This window comes from Spermophilus citellus (genome assembly GCF_964194105.1).
Source record: "Spermophilus citellus genome assembly, chromosome: 7".
NCBI lineage: Eukaryota > Metazoa > Chordata > Mammalia > Rodentia > Sciuridae > Spermophilus > Spermophilus citellus.
The window spans coordinates 155,298,759-155,317,489 of record NC_138188.1 but is presented as its reverse complement, the minus strand read 5'-3'; the positions used below and the strand labels follow the sequence as shown (position 1 = coordinate 155,317,489).

At 39.8% G+C, this 18,731-nt stretch overlaps 1 protein-coding gene across 3 annotated transcripts in view; it reads left to right on the top strand.

Moving 5' to 3' along the window:
* The first annotated feature begins 2,546 nt into the window (after window positions 1-2,546).
* TMEM50B (transmembrane protein 50B) overlaps window positions 2,547-18,731 on the top strand; it is a 44,097-nt gene continuing 27,912 nt past the window's right edge. For 2 of the 3 annotated variants that reach the window (XM_081300715.1, XM_081300714.1), the window contains exon 1: window positions 2,547-2,677. The gene's annotated coding sequence lies outside the window, so the exon portion shown is untranslated. The remainder of the gene's footprint in view (window positions 2,678-18,731) is intronic. The other variant, XM_081300716.1, reaches the window with a different exon arrangement.

The window sequence follows — 18,731 nt, the reverse complement described above, 5'->3', positions numbered from 1 at the left end:
CTCCTGGGTTTAATCCCTAGTCCAAAACAAACAAACAAACATGATATTAAAATGCTGACATCAGCAACTTAATTCCAACTTTTCAAATGCCCACTCTTTTTTTTTTTTTAAAGATATTTATTTATTTGTTTTTAGTTACAGGTGGACTTGATACCTTTATCTTATTATTATTATTATTTTTAATGTGGTGCTGAGGATGGAATCCAGGGCCTCACACATGCCAGGCAAGTACTCTCCACTGAACCACAACTCCAGCCACAAATGCCCACCTTTTTAAAAGCATAACTAAATCCATGTTTTATTCTTTTTGTGGAATAGAGGTTTATAGAATGAGGGGAGAAAATCCTCATTAATTTCTAGAAAAACAACTCGAAGTATATGGCATCCTTACAGAAGGTAGGGAATGGCATCTTCGTATATGGAGGTGAACATTTTCTTGTAGGTACTTTTCTGCAACAAAGCTTTTAAAAATCATGGAAGATATTGAAATACTTAATACTGTAAAAAGCAATGAGACTTAAGACTATGGTAGAAACTTCCAGTTGTACCTCCCTAATATCCAGTATAGAAACCACATCTTCTATCCTTCTTAGCAGTGTGGTTAGTTAAGTGACTAATTTTTTTAAATATTTATTTTTTTAGTTGTAGTTGGATACACTATCTTTATTTTATCTATTTTTATGTGGTGCTGAGAATGGAACCTAGGGCCTCACACATATTAGGTGAGTGCGTTACCGCTGAGCCACAATCCCAGGCCTTAAGTGACTAATTTTGACCAGCAGAATGAAAGCAGAAATGTCACATGCAGCATTTGGGACAGAATTTTAAAGAGTGGGGGGTCATCGTTTTTATATTCTCTCTTCTGATCTCGCAGGAATAATGGCATATTTCAAAAGGAAGTTATTCAATAAATATTTATTGAGCATCCAGATTCCAGCACATATGTAAGATCTGTAGTAGTTATAGATGAGTTAAACCAGGATGATATTTTGTGATAATCATATGATACAAAATATTTTACTTCACTCTGCCTAAGCAAAATTCCCATCTAAATTTTAATTCCCAACGGTAAAACCTGGATAATGTCTTGTCCCAAAACAAGTTGATCACGTTTTATATTCTGCAGAAAATTTAGACATGGCTTCCAAAGGTTATGCAAGTCATGTTGAATATTCAGGAGGTAGTGACTATAGAGAAGACAAATTGAAAGAGATTTGACTTATAAGAAAGCTAAAAGGGCAGGGGATGTGGCTCAAACTGTAGTAGCGTGCTCGCCTGGCATGCGTGCCGCCCGGGTTCCATCCTCAGCACCACATACAAAAAAAACAAAAACAAAAAAACAAAGATGTTGTGTTCGCCGAAAACTAAAAAATAAATATTAAAAATTCTCTCTCTCTCTCTCTCTCTCTCTCTCTCTCTCTCTCTCCTCTCTCTCTCCCCTCTTCTCTTCTCTTCTCTCTCTCTCTCTCTCTCTCTCTCTCTCCCTCCTCTTCTCTTCTCTTCTCTTCTCTCTCTCTCTCTCTTCTCTCTCTCTCTCTCTCTCTCTCTCTCTTTAAAAAAAAAAAAAAAGAAAGCTAAAAATCTGGGTGGGTGGATAGAAAAAGAACTGTCAGGAAATGCTTACCTAGCATGCATGATCCCCAGCACTACAAGGAAATACAAACAACAACAAAAAATAAAAAAAAAAAACAATTGTCAGAAGAGTAGTTGTACTGTATAACCAGTATCAGTTGAATATCCTTGGACAAGTAACTTTACCTTCCTAGGACTCGGGTTTTGTTTGGTTTTGTTTTGTTACTGGGGATTTATCTCACAATTGCTTTACTCCTGAGCTACATTCCCAGACCTTTTTATTTTGAGACAGGGTCTCCTGAAGTGGCTTAGAGTCTCACTAAATTGAAGAAGCTAGCCTCGAACTTGTGATTCTCCCTCTTTGGCCTTCCGAGTTGCTGGAACTACAGGTGTGTACCACCACGCCTCATTTAGGGCTCCAGTTCTGAAAGGTGAGATTAGAAAAGGGCATCGCTAAAATCCTTGAGTTTCTGAGAATCCTCTTGGAGCACGTGCCCTACTCTGGGCACCTCGAGGACAAAGCTCTAGGGCCAATCTGCAAAGGAAGACCCCCTCCTGTAGACTCGGGCTCCTTTGTGATCTCACAGAGCCTGTGCACTTTGGTCTACACTTAGACAAACTGTAAGGCGCCGGGCCTGGACCGCGACTCTCAGAATCCGGCGAAACAGAAACTATCCCACTCCGCCCCCAGGAGTCCCGCCCCGCCCCGATCCCGCCCCGCCTCTCAGAGTCCGTCCCATCCCGCCCCGGCAGGTCACTTACTGAACGCCGATTGGTCACTGGTGCGCACGGCGCCCCGCCCCCTAGCGTCCTGCTCCGCCTCTCCAACGCCCCGCCCCACCAACGCCCTTTCTCCGCCCCCTAGCGTCCTGCTCCGCCTCTCGGATCTTGCCCCGCCCCCGACAGTCGACTTGCTGCGCGCCGATTGGTCACTGCGGTGCGCACGGCGCCTCGCTCCGCCCCACCGGCGCCCACCCCTAGCGCCGGCCGCCAGGTCGGGGCTCCCGGGGCTGAGGTGGAGCGGGAGGAAGCCGGTCCGCAGCGGCGCAACCTCCTCTTCCCTGCGCGCGCGCCTGGGGTCGGCGTGGTGGCCGGAGGAAGCTGGGTGAGTGCGGTTGGCAGGTCTCAGGCATCTGATGAGGGGTACGAGGGAGCTCACTCACGCCTGCTGCCCGAGCGTGGGGAGGTCCCCCCCGCGGGCCCGGCCTGCGAGATGCGGTGGCGTCTCCCGGCCCTGAGTTCCCGGAGCCCGCGGCAGGCTGAGCGGGCCAGCCGAGCACCCGCGAGCCTGCGGGGCGGGGCCTTGGTCGCCCCCTCTAGTCCGGCGTCCTCTCCAGCTGACCGTGGCCCTGTTGCCCGGGCAGGCCTCTCTGCCGCGTTCTCACCGACAGGTCGCCTTTCGGGGGAGATTGGAAAGGTGTCCGTCTCCTGCCTTTCAGCTTCTCTGGGGATGGGTACTGTCTCCAGGACACTGCCGCAGCCGCGACCCCTCTACGGCCGGAACCAGTGTTGGGGGCGACTCCAGCCCTTCTGTCCCCTTTAGTTTGCTCTGAACCATTGCTGGGAGTCTGTCAGTGTGTTGTGCACTTTCCTGACTCCATCAGTACGCGAGGCAAGTCCGGAGACGGGGAGGGGAAATGGAAGAGGAACCAAAGTCTTTTGGGAATTAATCATAAGTGTTGAGTGTCTTTTAGAGGAGTGGCAGCAGAGCATTGTCACTGTGGCAGTGTCATACTGTAATATTGTTTGGCAACTGACATAATATAAGGACTCATTTCCATATCAGTATGTATACTTCTTTATTTTTAAAAAATGCAGCATAGTATATCACTGTTAAGATATATTCTATTTTTTTTTCTTTTATTTTTTGGTCTCTTATTCATGTATTTTTTGTGTTTTTTAACCAGTAAGTTGGCTTCCGTGTTAACCACTGGAAGGTACTTAAACCTGAAAGGTGAATATTTCACCTTTGGTGATATATACCAAAGCAGTGAGATGGACCGTGCTCGCGTTTTCCCTGCTGCTTTTGGTGCGAGGGGAGGAGGGGGCGCCGGAATTCAAGCCTTGACTGTATGTATCAGCATTCTCTCTCTCAAAACACTTTCAGAGAGTCCCACCTCTTCTCTCAAACTCTTCACTCTACTTGTACTGGAAATCCCTTTTCTGGGCAGTTCCAGAGACTTACTGCCAGGCTTGTCATCCTTTTTCATCATCTTCAATCTCTTATTTGTCTTGTCTTTCAAAGCTGAATAAGTTTCAAATATTGAACATTTTAACCGAGCATAGGGTTGAAAGACGCCTCGATCTTAAAATGAAAACCAAAAGTTATTTTCAATATTGACGCACAGGAAAAGCAGATTTAATTAGACCGAGGTGAGGATGTATTTTTCCACTTCCAGAGACACACCCTTCCCACCTCCCCATTCCTCTTATACCAAATAACATGGTAGCAGCGTTAACTGCCAGGTCTCTTCTGGGGCCCAAGGAAAGAATTTGTTTTATTTTATCCTTATTTGCTTTTTGAAATGATAAAATTGACATTGAGGTGTAAAACAATTTAAACATTAAGTATAAATAAAATTTAATATTAAGTATAAATAAAAATTTCAAACAGCATAGAAGTACATCAAATAAGAATTCACCCTTCATATCCCCAATTCCACTTTCCAGGAGGGAGTCATACTATAATATTGTTTGGCAACTGACATAATATAAGGGCTCATTTCCATATCAGTATGTATAATACTTTATTTTTAAAAAATGCTGCATAGTATATCACTATTAAGATATATTCTATTTTTTTTTCTTTTATTTTTTGGTCTCTTATTCATGTATTTTTTGAGCCTTATGCGTGTGTGAGGCAAGCACTCTACCAACCGAGCTATATCCCCAGCCTTCATGGATGGTTGGTTGTTTTATTAGAAGCCTTCTGTGAAAAATCCTTTTGGCATTGTAGGATAAGTTTCAAGTAGATAATGTAAACTGATTATTGTACTTTTTAGTATAATTTTATTTCTGAAGGAAACTTTAATAACTTTCAAGGTTTTATAATTTAAAAGCAGTAGCTAAGTCTATGTGAGTTAAATGCATTTCTTAGAATCTTTGTGTTCTTTTGTATTTAGAGATTGCATCAGAAAAAACTTTGAGTACTGTGTTAAATAATGGCAAATTTATTAGCCTTGCTACCACTGACTGGTGTTGACAGTAAGGTTCATTTGATCAGCTTGGCAGGAGTGAATAGAGGGGTCTTTCAGGGAGGGAAAATGTGAACTGACATTTTGTGTACATGTATCTTGTGGCAATCCTCTTCAATTGCTAACAATAACAGAAATAATTGTTCTTTTTAAAAATACATTTGTTTATTGGAAAATGTATTTCAAGTACTAAAATGTATATAATTATAAAAACACTTTTGCACTGATCACCATTATATCTGCTACCATATTAAAGAGAAAACATTTGCATTTTTCTTCAGAGGTAGCCTCTATCCTGATTTTTGTATTAATCTTTCTTGTTTTTTAATATAAGTTTTACATATATACATATATGTAAATGCACATGCTTATATTCATATATACATAAATGTGCATGTATATGTATACATAAATGCACATGCATACATCCATGTATATTCTAAATAGTATAGTTTTTTTTTTTTTGGTTCTTGGGGGTTGAATCCAGGGGTGCTTAACTACTGAACCACATCCTCAGCCCCCCCTTTTTTATATTTTATTAGAGAGAGGGTCTGGATGAATTGTTAAGTGCCTCATTAAGTTGCTGAGACAGGCTTTGAACTTGTAATCCTCCTGCCTCAGTTTCCCGAGCCACTGGGATTATAGACATGCCAATGCACCTGGTGTATCATTAGTTTTGAATGAATAGTGTTAAAAAAAACTCTCATTATGAGCATGTTTCAAAATTTAATTTAGCTGTTAGTAAGAGTTAAATTTAAGAGGTGGTTTTAAGAGGATTAAAGGAATAAATATTAAGTCCCTTGGGAAAGGAATGTCCATAGAATTACTAATTAGATATAACAGGTTAATGTTCTACAGGGCAATAAAATCACAATGTTTTGGGATCAGTTTTCTCCACCAGGCTATAAAATCATAATAGCTTATTAATTTCTGCAGGGAGGTTAGAGTGACTTATTAATAGTGGATTGTTCATTAAACAAACTATGATAACAAAGTTACATTTCCCAGAGTACAAATGAAGTCCAAACAGGCTTATTAGAAAATGGTATAGCTTCCTAAATTTGGGGTTAAATTTTTGATTTATAATAATAAATTCAAACTTTCCTGAGGGAACAGTATTGTCATTATTAGATGAAAGAAAAGAATGAGCTGAAGAGAATGGCTCAGCTTCCCTGACTTATAGGGGCACTTTCTGAGGATGTTGGGGTTTGAATTATGAGGGAGTCCTAGGAAACAGAGTTCACCCCAATCAGGGCATCTGGAGTGCTCTATCTAGTGTGGACCAAGTAATGGAAGGACAGCAGAAGGAGTAGTCTGTTCTGCATTTGTTTTATAGCTCACCATGGCCTACCTGAGTTATCAGGGTTAGTCAAACTGCACCTGTGTTGGGGGAAGTGACTGGCCATTGCTGGTGCAGCTTGCAGGCTGCAGGAAAGGAGGAACTGAACTGCATTAGCATGTGCTCAAGATCAAGCCAACCCTGCCCAGTACAGACAGGAATCTGGGCCATGTTCAGGGGCATGCAGTCCTCAAGTTAAAAGCTGCCAGAGCAGCCAGGACATTGCATTGCTTCCATCTGACCTGATTATTCTCTGATTCTGGGGCACAGCTGGGATTCTCTTTAGCCCTCCTGTGTTGGGTCTTCCTGTGTCCTATATTTTTAAGTTTTACTTATTTATTTTTTATTGATTTACTCCTTCTAGTAGAGCTCAAACTCTACCAGCATCTTGACAAGAAGTTACATATTTTTGGCACCTTTGCATCGAAGAATATGATTTGATCTATCCTCATACTTGATCGATATTTTGGAGGGCAAAAAAATTTTTGGTGGTAGTAATTTTTCTCCAGAGTTTGGAAGTTATTGTTTGGTTGTAATATTGCTTCTAGGTTGCTGTTGAGAATTCCAGGCCAGTATTATTCCTGCATCCTTTGTGACTCATTTTTGTTTTTGTTTTTCCTGTATAGAGTCCACATTTTGATATTCACGTCTGTGTGTGTGTGTGTGTGTGTGTGTGTGTACGTACCTGGGGATTGAACTCAGCGGCACTCAACTACTGAGTCATATCCCTAGTCCTATATTGTATCTTATTAGAGATAGGGTCTTACTGAATTGCTTAGCGCCTCACTAAATGCTGAGTCTGCTTTGAACTTCAGGATCCTCCTGCCTTAGCCTCCTGAGCCACTGGGATTACAATCGGGCTCAGTGCCTTGATGTCTGTGTTTTGAAACTTAAAATGATGCATGGGTCTCTTTTCATCCATTAGGTGAGATAGATATTCAATGGACCCTTTAAATACTGGAAACAGACCACCTCTTCTGGGGAAACATTCTTGAAATATTTTGTTGATTATTATTTTTTCCTTGTATTTTCTCTTTGGAAATACTTTGTCATTTATTTTATTTTGTTTTTTTTCCATTTTTTAAAAAAATTGTACTTTGTCATTTATATGTGAGCTTTTTGTAATAGTCTTCTAATTTCTTAACCTGTTTTTTTTCTCTATTTACTGCTGTATTTTCTTTCTTTATTTTAATATTTATTTATTTTTTAGGTATAGATGGACACAACACAATGCCTTTATTTTTATGTGGTGCTGAGGATCGAACCCGGGTCCCGCCTGTGCTAGGCGAGCGTTCTACCACTGAGCCACAATTCCAGCCCTACTGCTATATTTTCTTAACTCTTATTTTCTCTTTCTGTTTGGATTTTAAAAAAAGTTTGCACTGTCTTGTTTTTAAATTCCAAAGGTATTGTTTTTAGTCTCAATGTTTCTTAGGATAACATTGTTTCCTAAGTTATTTAAGTTTTCTCTTCCTGCAAGATTTGTTCCAAGCTGCTTTATTATTATTATTATTTTTTTTTTTAATCATTCCTAGGGATTGATCCCAGGGGCTCTTTATTACTGAGCTATATCCTTAGTCCCATTTATTTATTTATTGTACCAGAGATTGAACCTGGGGCATTTAACCACTGAGCCACATTCCTAACTCTTTTTATTTTTTTAAACATTATTTAGTTGTTGATAGACCTTTATTTTATTTATTTATATGCAGTGCTGAGAATTGAACCCATGCCAGGCAAGTGCTCTACCACTAAGCCACAGCCACAGCCCCCCTTTTAATTTTTATTTTGAGACAGGGTCTTGCTAAATTGCTTAGGGCCTCACTGAGTTGCTGAGGCTGGCTTTGAACTTGCGATTCTCTTGCCCCAGCCTCCAAAGCTGCTAGGATTTAATTAATTTATTTTTTATTTTGAGATAAAGTCTCTATGTTACCCAGATTGGTCTTGAATTTGCCACCCTCCTACCTCAGGCTCCTGAGTAGCTGGGATTACAGGCCTGCAATAGCTCCTGGTTCCCATGCTGCTTTTTTTCCTCTGTGTGTCTCATGTATTAAAGGTTTCCTTAGGTGCATAGTAATTCTTGACTCTGTTTATGAATAAGAATAGGGGACTAAAGAGGTGATAGCCAGCTCTGAGGGAATAGATGAGGCTTTTTAGCTGTGTGTTTCACTGCAGTGATCTGGCTTGGTGATAGGTTAAGGAAACCCTGTTACCAGTATGTTTATACCCTGTTTCTTAAGGTCGTCACATTCTCAAGAGAAGCATTTCCTTGGCTGGTTGGAGGGAGAGGATCTGGCTGCCAGTCTCCTGAGCAGACAGAGGCTGAGACTGTCTCCATTTAGCATATAGTCCCTTATGTCTAATTTTCAGTGTGATACCTGCATTGTCTGTTGGATCTGGTATTTCCCAGTCCAGAATACAAGAAATAAGAAAAAACCCCCACTTGCCAGTTGCCAACTCCATGAAGAGAGAAGGAGAAGTTGCCAAGTTGCTGAGGCTGGCCTCAAACTTGTGATCCTCTTGCCTTAGCCTCCTGAGTTGCTGGGATTGTAGGTGTGCACCACTGTGCCAGCAGGAGTTGATTTTTTTTTTTTTTTAAACTCCCTTTACTGTAGTTTTAGTGCGGTTTCAGGAGTGAGCAAAAATGAGATGCGTATATGTAATGTACCATGTTCAACCCGAAACCGTACAGGTTTTTCTTCAGAGTTCTGGTAATACTGTCAGGAACAGAATGCCTTCTACAAAGCAATCATATGTCTGTATGTGGTCTTTTGTGCTTGACTGACAGGATACAGTGCCCACATGTGCTCTCTGTTCTCATTAATTTTCACTTTCTGAGGAGCATGTGACCATTACTCCAGTTTACATACCAGAAGACCATAGCCTGGGGGAACTTTGAAGCTTGAATAGTTCCTGGCACATGGTTAGTCCAGGAAGAATGGAGTGGATGAATAAACCTGTCCAAGGAGGCACAGCAGGGAAGGAGGCTGTGGGTAGCAGTGAGCCTAGGTTGGCATCAACTGTAAGGATCATGCTTTTAGCTTCCTGAAGGTGTTCGTTTCTTTGAGCTCTTCAGAAATATTCTTCCTGTAGATCTTTTCTGAATCCATCTTAATGACTTTGCTTTCCCAGTACTACTCCCCAGTAGGGTTCCCTTTTGCCTATGTGGGTTAAAAACTGTAAACCTGGAACCAGTTTCTCTGAACTAAGCAACTCCAGAGGATGCAAAGATGACTAAGCAGAGCTCCACCTAGGGAGTCAGGAAAGGATGTCCTTGGTGAGTAAATTGAATAATTTTGCTCTGGCTGGATCAGCTCTTGGATTATATAGTAGTCATCTGCATTGCTGTGGTAATTCTGTTTTTTTCCCCCTACCTTTTTTCTTTTCTTTTATTTTTTAATTTTTTTAATGGTAGTTGGACACAATACCTTTGTTTTATTTATTTATTTTTATGTGGTGCTGAGGATTGAACCTAGGACCTTGCATGTGTGGGAGGCCAGCACTCTACCGCTGAGCCACAACCCCAGCCTCCCCCTCCCCTTTTTATTAAGAAATAAAACAAAACATTGAAACATTCGGAATAGTTTACTGAAAGAACAGTAACTTTGACATTGTTAATATCTTACCACATTTGGTTTACATTATTTGTGTGATAGAATGTTGCTGACATTGTCAGCATGCGTGATTTACTCCTTGCTACAGCTTTTGAATTTGGGGTCTGTAATGGGGTGGCAGTCCTGATGATTTCTCAGTTACTTTTGAGGTTCTTCTTGATGTCTTGGTGAATAACACCTGGCTTCCACTGAGAGGACTGTTCTGTACTAATCTCCTTATCTGATGGTCACTTGACCACACCCTTGTTTTCTCTTACTAATTTTTTTCTGTATGGATAGGCTGAGAAAATTTTCTGTTTTTAAGTTCTGCTTGTTTTTTGGTTAACAATTCCATTTTTAAGTTATCTTTGTCTTTGTACATTTTAGTATAAGCACACCAAAGACACCAAGTCACATTGTCAACATTGCTTAGAAATTTCCTTAGCCAGCTCCCTCTGTCCCAGGTACTCAGGAGGCTGAAGCAGGAGGATTTTTTTGAGCCCAGAAGTTTGATGGCAGCCTGGACAACATAGCAAGAATCTGTTTTACCAAAACAAAATAACATTTTTCTTAGTCAAATACTCACAACCTTTACCTTCCATAAAAGACTAAAATAAAAACATAATTTAACCAAGTTCTTTTTTTTTTTTTGGTACTGGGAATTGAACTCAGTGGTACTTGACCACTGAGCCCCAGCCATAGCAATAAATTTATAAACAAGGCAATTTTCTTTACAAACTCACAGTTCTACCATTATTACATCCAAGGAAATAGTTCTGTAGTATTCTCTGATGTCTGACCTGTGCTCAGATTTCCCTCATTGACTGAAGACTGCCTTTAAAATAATTTTTGTTGAACCATGATCAGTCAAGGTTTACACAGTTCATTTATTAATAGTGTGTTTTTGACATACATGAAATTAATGATGAAATACTTTGAAGTTTCTACCTCATATTGCTCTTGGAGATTGCTCTATTACCAGAGAGATACCATGCTTTGAGTCTTAACAATGGAAGGGGACCCTGGAGGTAATTTGGTGCAATGATTACTGTACTTTGCTGATCATTAGTGAGGGGAATTTTCCACATTGGGAAATTTAAAAATATGGAGTTTTGTTCTTATTCCTGACTTTCTGATCTTTTAAGGGAGAGTTCCATTTACCCCCTGCCCCCAACACACACACACACACACACACACACACACCTTTTTTTTTCTTTCACTTAAAATTTTGCTCATGAGTGTAAAGATAGCCTAGTACAGTGGTCCATGGGCCTATATGGAGACAACTGGTTTAGAGCAACCCCTGGTCAGGCAGTGTTGTACAGTTAGCAAATGTCAGAGCCAGGACTAGAAGCAGGGCTTCCCATGTTCATTCCTCCCCCCCCCCCCCAAGTGTTTGAGTTCTCTTTGTTGAACATACACATTAGATAATCACTTTGCAATATGATGACTGTACAATTTTAAAATAAACGAATAAATGAACAAAAACCCCTCAGAAAACCACCCATCAAAGCATTTAAGCTATGATGCCTGTGATTTGATATGAGTCCTAAAGGTTGAATTGGAAGTTTGCCTGTAGATACAAAATGAAAGGGGCATTCCAAGGAAGGGGAGCTCTGTGTGTGTGTCTGTGTGTAAAATATATTTTGAAAATACATATTTATATATATAAGGTATTTCGCAGTTTGCTTCACTAAAAGTAGGTATTCAACAAATAGTGTGCCTTCTCCCTACTATTTCTTTATGATTGCAGTAGAGAGTATGTCAAAGTAGTGGGAGTTAGGAACATCATATTAAGGGAAGAATATTAAGTACTCTGTTTATATTATATTAGACTTTAGCTTATAGGCTGTGGCAAATTTTGCATGGATGCATGATCCAATTTGAGATTTAGAGAGAAAATTCTGGTAACATATAGACTTGGAAGCAGGGAGGAGGATTTTAAGAAATAATGTGTTTGAGTATAGTGTCACAGCAAATTTTTTTTTGTCACCAAAATGATATTTCTTATTTCCAGTTTTTATAAGTGGTCAGTTTATTGATGATGATGATGATGATGATGATTGGGTATGGGGACTGAACCTAGGGGTGTTTGCCACTGAGCTACATTATTAGCCCTTGTGTTTTTTTTTTTTTTTTAATTTTTAGACAGGTCTCACTAAGTTGATGAGGTTGGCCTTGAACTTGTGACTCTCCTGCCTCAGTTTCCCCAGTTGCTGGAATTACAGGCATGTGCCACTGTACCCAGCTGAGGGAAAATTCTTTTATGTAAAAACAGACTCCCTTATTTAAGTAACCAAATTTTAGGCCAAAAAAGGATTTAAGCCATTTTATCAGTTTGTTAAATTGGAATTAGACACTATGGCATAATATTGTTCTTTTCCTGTTAGAGACATTTTTTTCACTATCAGCTTACTTATTATTATTATTTTTTTTTGAGAGAGAGAGAGAGAGAGAGAGAGAGAGAGAGAGAGAGAGAGAGAATTTTTTAATATTTTTTAGTTTTTGGTGGACACAACATCTTTGTTTTTATATGTGGTGCTGAGGATCGAACCCGGGCCGCACACATGCCAGGTGAGCGCGCTACCGCTTGAGCCACATTCCCAGCCCTTATTTATTATTTTTAATTGACAAATCATACTTGTATATGTAAATTGTTAGTTTAGAAAGCTTAGTGATAAAGTAGACTTTATTTCTGTCATAGAATAAGGCATGTATTCCATTTCACTCTGTGAAAATTTTAATAGACTTAGTCATTCAATACCTACTTTATGTCAGGTACTGTGGGAGGCTCTGGGAAAATATGTGAGTAGTAATGGAGTTGGACTATTCTCCATGGGGAGGTAGGTGTTAAATAATAAAATTAAGAATGAAATGATAGAAGGGGAGTCCATCTTCTCATGGAATCAGAGGTCATGGAAATCAGTATCTTCTATCACTTGGATAATTTCAGTAGTCTTTTAACTGGTCTTTCTCTTTCCACTCTTCCCCCTAGAGTCTGTTCTTCCCACAACAGCCAAAGGGATTATTTTAAATGTAAGTGCTCTGCTCAGAACCTTATGACTCCTTACTTTAGTCAGTAAAAACCAGAGTTCTCACAGTGGCCTGCAAGGCTCTGTAATGATCTGTGACCTCTCTGATCTCATTTTCTTCTACTTTTTCCTCTCATTGACTCATCTCAGCCACACTGGCTTCCTTGTTGTTCCTTGCCTAACCAGGCACTATGACCTTAGGGCTCTTGCCCTGGCATTTATTCTCTGCAGATCTTGATAGGACTAACTCCCTCCTCACCTTCAGGTCTTGGCTCAGGTGTTATTTTCTCAATGGGACCTTCCTTGGCTGCCAGTTTGGCATTTCATCTGTCCACTCTACCACTATACATCCAGTCCCCCTTACTCTGCTCTGTCCCTGCCCCGCTCCCATCCCAATGGCATTAATCACCTGCTCACATGATCTATAATTTATTTATTATGTTTTCTCTCTTTCTCCTTCTTAATAAGTTCCTTAAAGCCAGTGCTTTATGTCTGTTCATTGATGAACCTTAAGTGCCGAGAACAGTTACTGAAATGTAGTAGGCACCCTGAATAAATGTTGAGTGAATGAAGAGAAAACTGGTATTTGCTGAAAATGGACTTCTCAGCTGTCATTTACATATGAGTGAAAGTTAATTAGGTGAGCTGGGGATGGAAGGGTATCAAACAGATGGCATGGGTTTTAGATGGGGTGATTTGGCAATTATGAGGCACTAAGAGAAACCAGTGTTACTAACTAGAGGAAAGAGAAAATTTATTATGAGGAAGGACAAAACTCTATGGAGTTTTTGTCTTTATGTTAAGTCAGATGAGAAGACAATTAAATGTTTTAAGCGGGAGGAAGATAACCAGATTTGTTCTATTTTATAAAAAGTCATTCCAGCTGCAGTATGGAGGACTGATTGATGAGGGCAGCAGTGCACATGGATAGGTCAGTTGGGAGGCTATTGTAATAGGACAGATGAGAGAGACTAGTACTCAGGTCATGGTGGTGGTGGAGATGGACAGAAATTAAATTAGACTCCAGAAATATTTAGGATGTATCAGGTGGTAGATTGGATGTGAGAGTTGAGAGAGAAATAGCAAGGAAGATGCCTGGGTTTCTAGCTTGTGTAACTGAGTGAATGGTGGTTCATTCATTGTAGAGAAGCCGGAGTAGGGTCATGTTTGGAAGAGAATTGAACTCAGGTTTAGACACATTGATTTTAAGATGATTTTGAGACAGACAAGATGTCAAACAGGCAGTTGAATGTATGAATCTGGGACTGGGAGTTTAAAGTTACAAATCATTGAGAAACAGTGGAGGGGAGGAGTCACCAAATAATCTACATTTTTTTTAGTAATTAAAAGTTGTTTAAAAAAAGATACTTCTGAGGGCAGTTATAAAATAAAGTCTCTTGAAAAATTCACACTATCTTTTACTTTGATTTTTAATGTAAATTTTTCACACAAATTGGGGTGCTTGCTAATTTTTTTCTTTTTTTTTGTGATCTACAGTTCAGTAGGTAAGTAAGTATTCCCTGAAATTAAATATGTAAAATGTTTTTTAAAAAAGTCCTTAGATCTCTGAATAATTAATGTTGTTAGATTTTAAGACCTATAAAACATTCACATTGGGAGTGCTTAGAAACTAGGTTTATACCTAACTCAAGAAGAAAACTGTGTTCTTCAGATTCTGCTGGCAAGGTTTGATTCAGCAGTAATCATCAAGGTCATTGCAGACTGCTGTCTTCTCTTTCCAAGTGCTTACAGTGTTCCTTTAGATAGGGGATATTTCTTTTCTTGTTCATGTCTTCATTATAGGCAAGACACTAACTGTCTCCCCATGAAATGAGAGAAATGCTGTGACACTATACCTGATGGACGCCAATAAAGTGTTATGGTCATGAGCACAGATTTTGGAATCACATGTGAACTTTAGTGGAAAGCCTGCTTTTCCCCTTGCTAACTGTGTGACTTTGGCAAGCTAACTATTCTCTAAACCTTTTCAATAATGTGAGGATAATAATAATAACTGACTAAGGAATACTCATGTAAAGAATATTTCTAAGAAGAGAGGAGTAGCCTGTAAAGAGCTTGGCTTCTGTAAACAACCTATAACTAATAGTCAGTGCTGGTGGTAGTAACAGTAGTAGTGGGAAGATATAGATTCTATTTTATCACAGTTTTTTTTTTTTTGGGGGGGTGGGGGGTTTTGAACTCAGGCACTCAACCACTGAGCCACAGCCCCTGTCCATTTTTGTATTTAGAGACAGGGTCTCACTGAGTTGCTTGGTACCTCACATTTGTTGAGGCTGGCTTTGAACTCCGTGCTGATCCCAGGCATGTGCCACACGCCTGGCTTAGATTCTGTTTTTGTTGTTTGATTAAATTGTTTTGCTCTGGCTGTGTAGACCAGTATCTTGAATTATTTTTCTATTTTATTATTGCATTGATTTTTTGTAACAGGTTTTAAAAATTGTTTTTAGTTGTTGATGGACCTTTATTTATTTATTTGTATGTGGTGCGTGGTATCAAACCCAGTGCCTTACACATACTAGGCAAACATTCTACCATTGAGCAACAACCCCAGCCTTGTAACAGATTTTTTGTTTTTTTAAAGAGAGAGTGAGAGAGTGGGGGGGACAGAGAGAGAGAGAGAGAATTTTAATATTTTATTTATTTTTTCTTAGTTCTCGGTGGACACAACATCTTTGTTGGTATGTGGTGCTGAGGATCGAACCCGGGCCGCACGCATGCCAGGCGAGTGCGCTACCGCTTGAGCCACATCCCCAGCCCTGTAACAGATTTTTAAATGATAAAATTATAATTTAATTTAAAAAAGTGTTAACTGATTATTGTACTAGCATGTAAATCCCCTGATGATGAAGACTAAGTTTTATTAATCTTTATTTCCCCCCTGTGCCTTGCCCATAGGAGACATTCTGTAAATATCCAGAACATGCTCTTGAGGAGCTTTTGCTGATTTAATGTTTGTGAAGGTCTCCTCTCATGCTAGACACATACTAATTCAAGGAAGACAGGAAATTTTGAGAGGTAAACACTGATTTGAAACCCAATCCTCTTCTACCTTTTCTCCTTGAGATACCTTAGCTACCTTCATGATTTCAGGTATTGCCTTATTATTGAGAACCTTTATAATCTTTATCTCTGCCTTAAACCACTCTTTCAAATTTCAGTTGTCCTCTGTACATCCCCATACTGCATGTCCTTCATTAATATCAACTATATCACTCCCCATCTAACTCTCTCTCCCATTCTCCCTCTTAATAGTCCCCTGCCCCACTTTTTTCCCCCCAATTAGAGCATTATAGTTATACATAGTAGTTGGGTTCATATTCAGAAAATCATACATGCATGGTGTTTGATTTATTCCATTTCAGTCCTTGTTCCTCCAGTCCCTGTTTTGATTAATGGTCTTTCACTAGCCTCTGGACACCTAACCAAGAAACCTAATGTCTTTTTAACTTCTTCCTGCCTATTGCTAACACCTCTTAATATTTTTCTTTTCTTTCTTTCTTTCTTTTTTTTTTAGAGAGAGAGAGAGAGAGAGAGATAATTTTTTTAATATTTATTTTTTTTTTAGTTTTTGGCGGACACAACATCTTTGTATGTGGTGCTGAGGATCGAACCCGGGCCGCACGCATGCCAGGCGAGCGCGCTACCGCTTGAGCCACATCCCCAGCCCCCTCTTAATATTTTTCTAAAGCATTTTCCTTAGTTTGTACAACTTGGTCTCAGTTTGCATTCTTATTTTCTCTACGTCCAGAACTATGGCAGGTGTCTTTAACATTCTTCTTCAGTTCCTCCTTGCTGCCACCAAAATTTTCTTCTGAAATATAGATCTGATCCTGTCACTTCCTTGCTTATAGACCTTGGTGGTTTCCTGTTGCTCAGAGCAAGCATCCACAAACTGTAACCCGTGGGCAGCTCTGGCCTTCTACTATTTTTGTAAAGGCAGGCTTTATTAGAATACGCCACACTCATTTCTTCATATTTTGCATATGGCTGCTTTCACACTATGACAGCAAAGTTGAATAGTTGTGACAGATTATACGGCCAACAAAAACCTAATGTGTAAACTATTTGGTTCTTTATAGAAAATGTTTGCCAAGCCCTGACTTAAGAGGATAGAGTTCAGATTTGAGGAGGCTTCCAAACAGGTCATTGTCACTTTCCACAGTTAACTTAAAGTCCATCCTATTCTTCTGGGTCTATATAATTCCACATATTTTATTTTTTTGTTATCAGACAAACTCCTGTTCATGCTTCAAAACCCAGGTCAATTAGTTCTTTCCTTATCAAACTTTCTTCAACTCTTACTGGCAAGTAGTGTTCTCTAACCCCCCACCCCCAGAACTGGGGATCAAATCCAGGGCTCTTTACTGCTGAACTATGTCCCCAGCCCAATTTATTTTATTTCATTTCATTTTGGTACTGAGGATTGAACCCAGGGGTATTTTACCACTGAGCTACATTTTGAGCTCTTTCTGTATTTATTTCAAGAGAGAGTCTCACCAAGTTGCTAAGGGCCTTGCTAAACTGCCATCCTCCTGTCTCAGGTTCCTGAGTCACTGGAATTTAGGTATGTACTACCATGCCTGGCTCCTTTTTATTTTCTGTTTTGGGATATGGTCTTGCTAAATCCCTCAGGCTAGTTTGTAATCTTTCTGCCTCAGCTTCCTGAGTCACTGGTATTGCAGGAATGTACCACCATGCACCATACCCTGCTAATAATCAAAAAAATTTTTTTCTATTATAGTAGTTTAAAAATTATAGCACATAGTATATGTCTATTATACACATATTATAAGGCAATTATTTGCTATTCTGACCATGTCTCTATTCTCTATGTGACTATCTTTTTTAAAAATATTTTTAAAGTTCTTGATGGACTTTTATTTTATTTATTTGTTTATATGCGGTGCTGAGAATTAAACCCAGTGCCTCACACATGCTAGGCAAGTGCTCCACCGTGAGCCACAACTCTAATCCTACATTGACTATCTTACTCATTTTTTTATATTCAGTGCCTTACAATACTAGTATCATTGAACAACTAATGGTGAGAGATGAATGAACAAATATATGGTATTAAAGAAGTCTGATTGAATAACATATGAATTAGATATATTATTTGGGATTCTCATGCATAGAAGATCACTCAGATCATGTTTGTATATTAATGGTTATTTTTTCTTCTTGCCTTTTGTAAGTTTCTTTTTTCCCCCTAAACTGAGTTTTTGAAAGTGGAATTCTGACAGTTGAATCACTTAAAATGCCCTTTAAGAAGGACTTGTGTTTCCTTTTATAAAGTGTTGGCTCTCAGTAATAGGTATTGCAGGGCAGGCAGCACCTCATCAGGGTAATTTTTCCTGTTCAGTAGGGGATAAGCCACCTGAGAAAATAATGTCTGAAGTAATTAGGGAAGAAATAAAAGACAAAGTCAGAATTATAGATTTAAGGGAGTACCTGATAGGATCTTCCAGTCCATACAGGAGCTGGAACAGAGCAATTAGAAAATGGCTCCGGTGGCTTATTTAAGGGGGTACATCAAAGGCAGGGATAAGGTTTCAGGGGTGTAGTCTTGCTTCATGATGTCTTGCAGTCAACAGGTTGGTTGGTATCTTGGCAGGCCACACCCATCTCTGAGAGGCTGTGTGGCTACAGCAGGTCACCCTATCTGGGGTGCTGTGTGGGACCTGGCAGAGCTGAATGGAAATTCACATGTATCTGGGTGGTCTTAACCAGCAGGATTGTCACTGGAGGTTCCCAGATACCAGATTTTCCTATTCACTGGCTACAATGTGGGTTTGGTTCACACATAGCCCAAGATGGCTCTTGACAAATAGAAATAGTTACTGTCTAATGTATTATAAGACTTGAGTCAGACCACTGTGTTAGTCAGCTTTCCATCACCTTGACAAAATAACCTGAGATAGGGCTGGGGATGTGGCTCAAGTGGTAGTGCACTCGCCTGGCGTGTGTGCGGCCCGGGTTT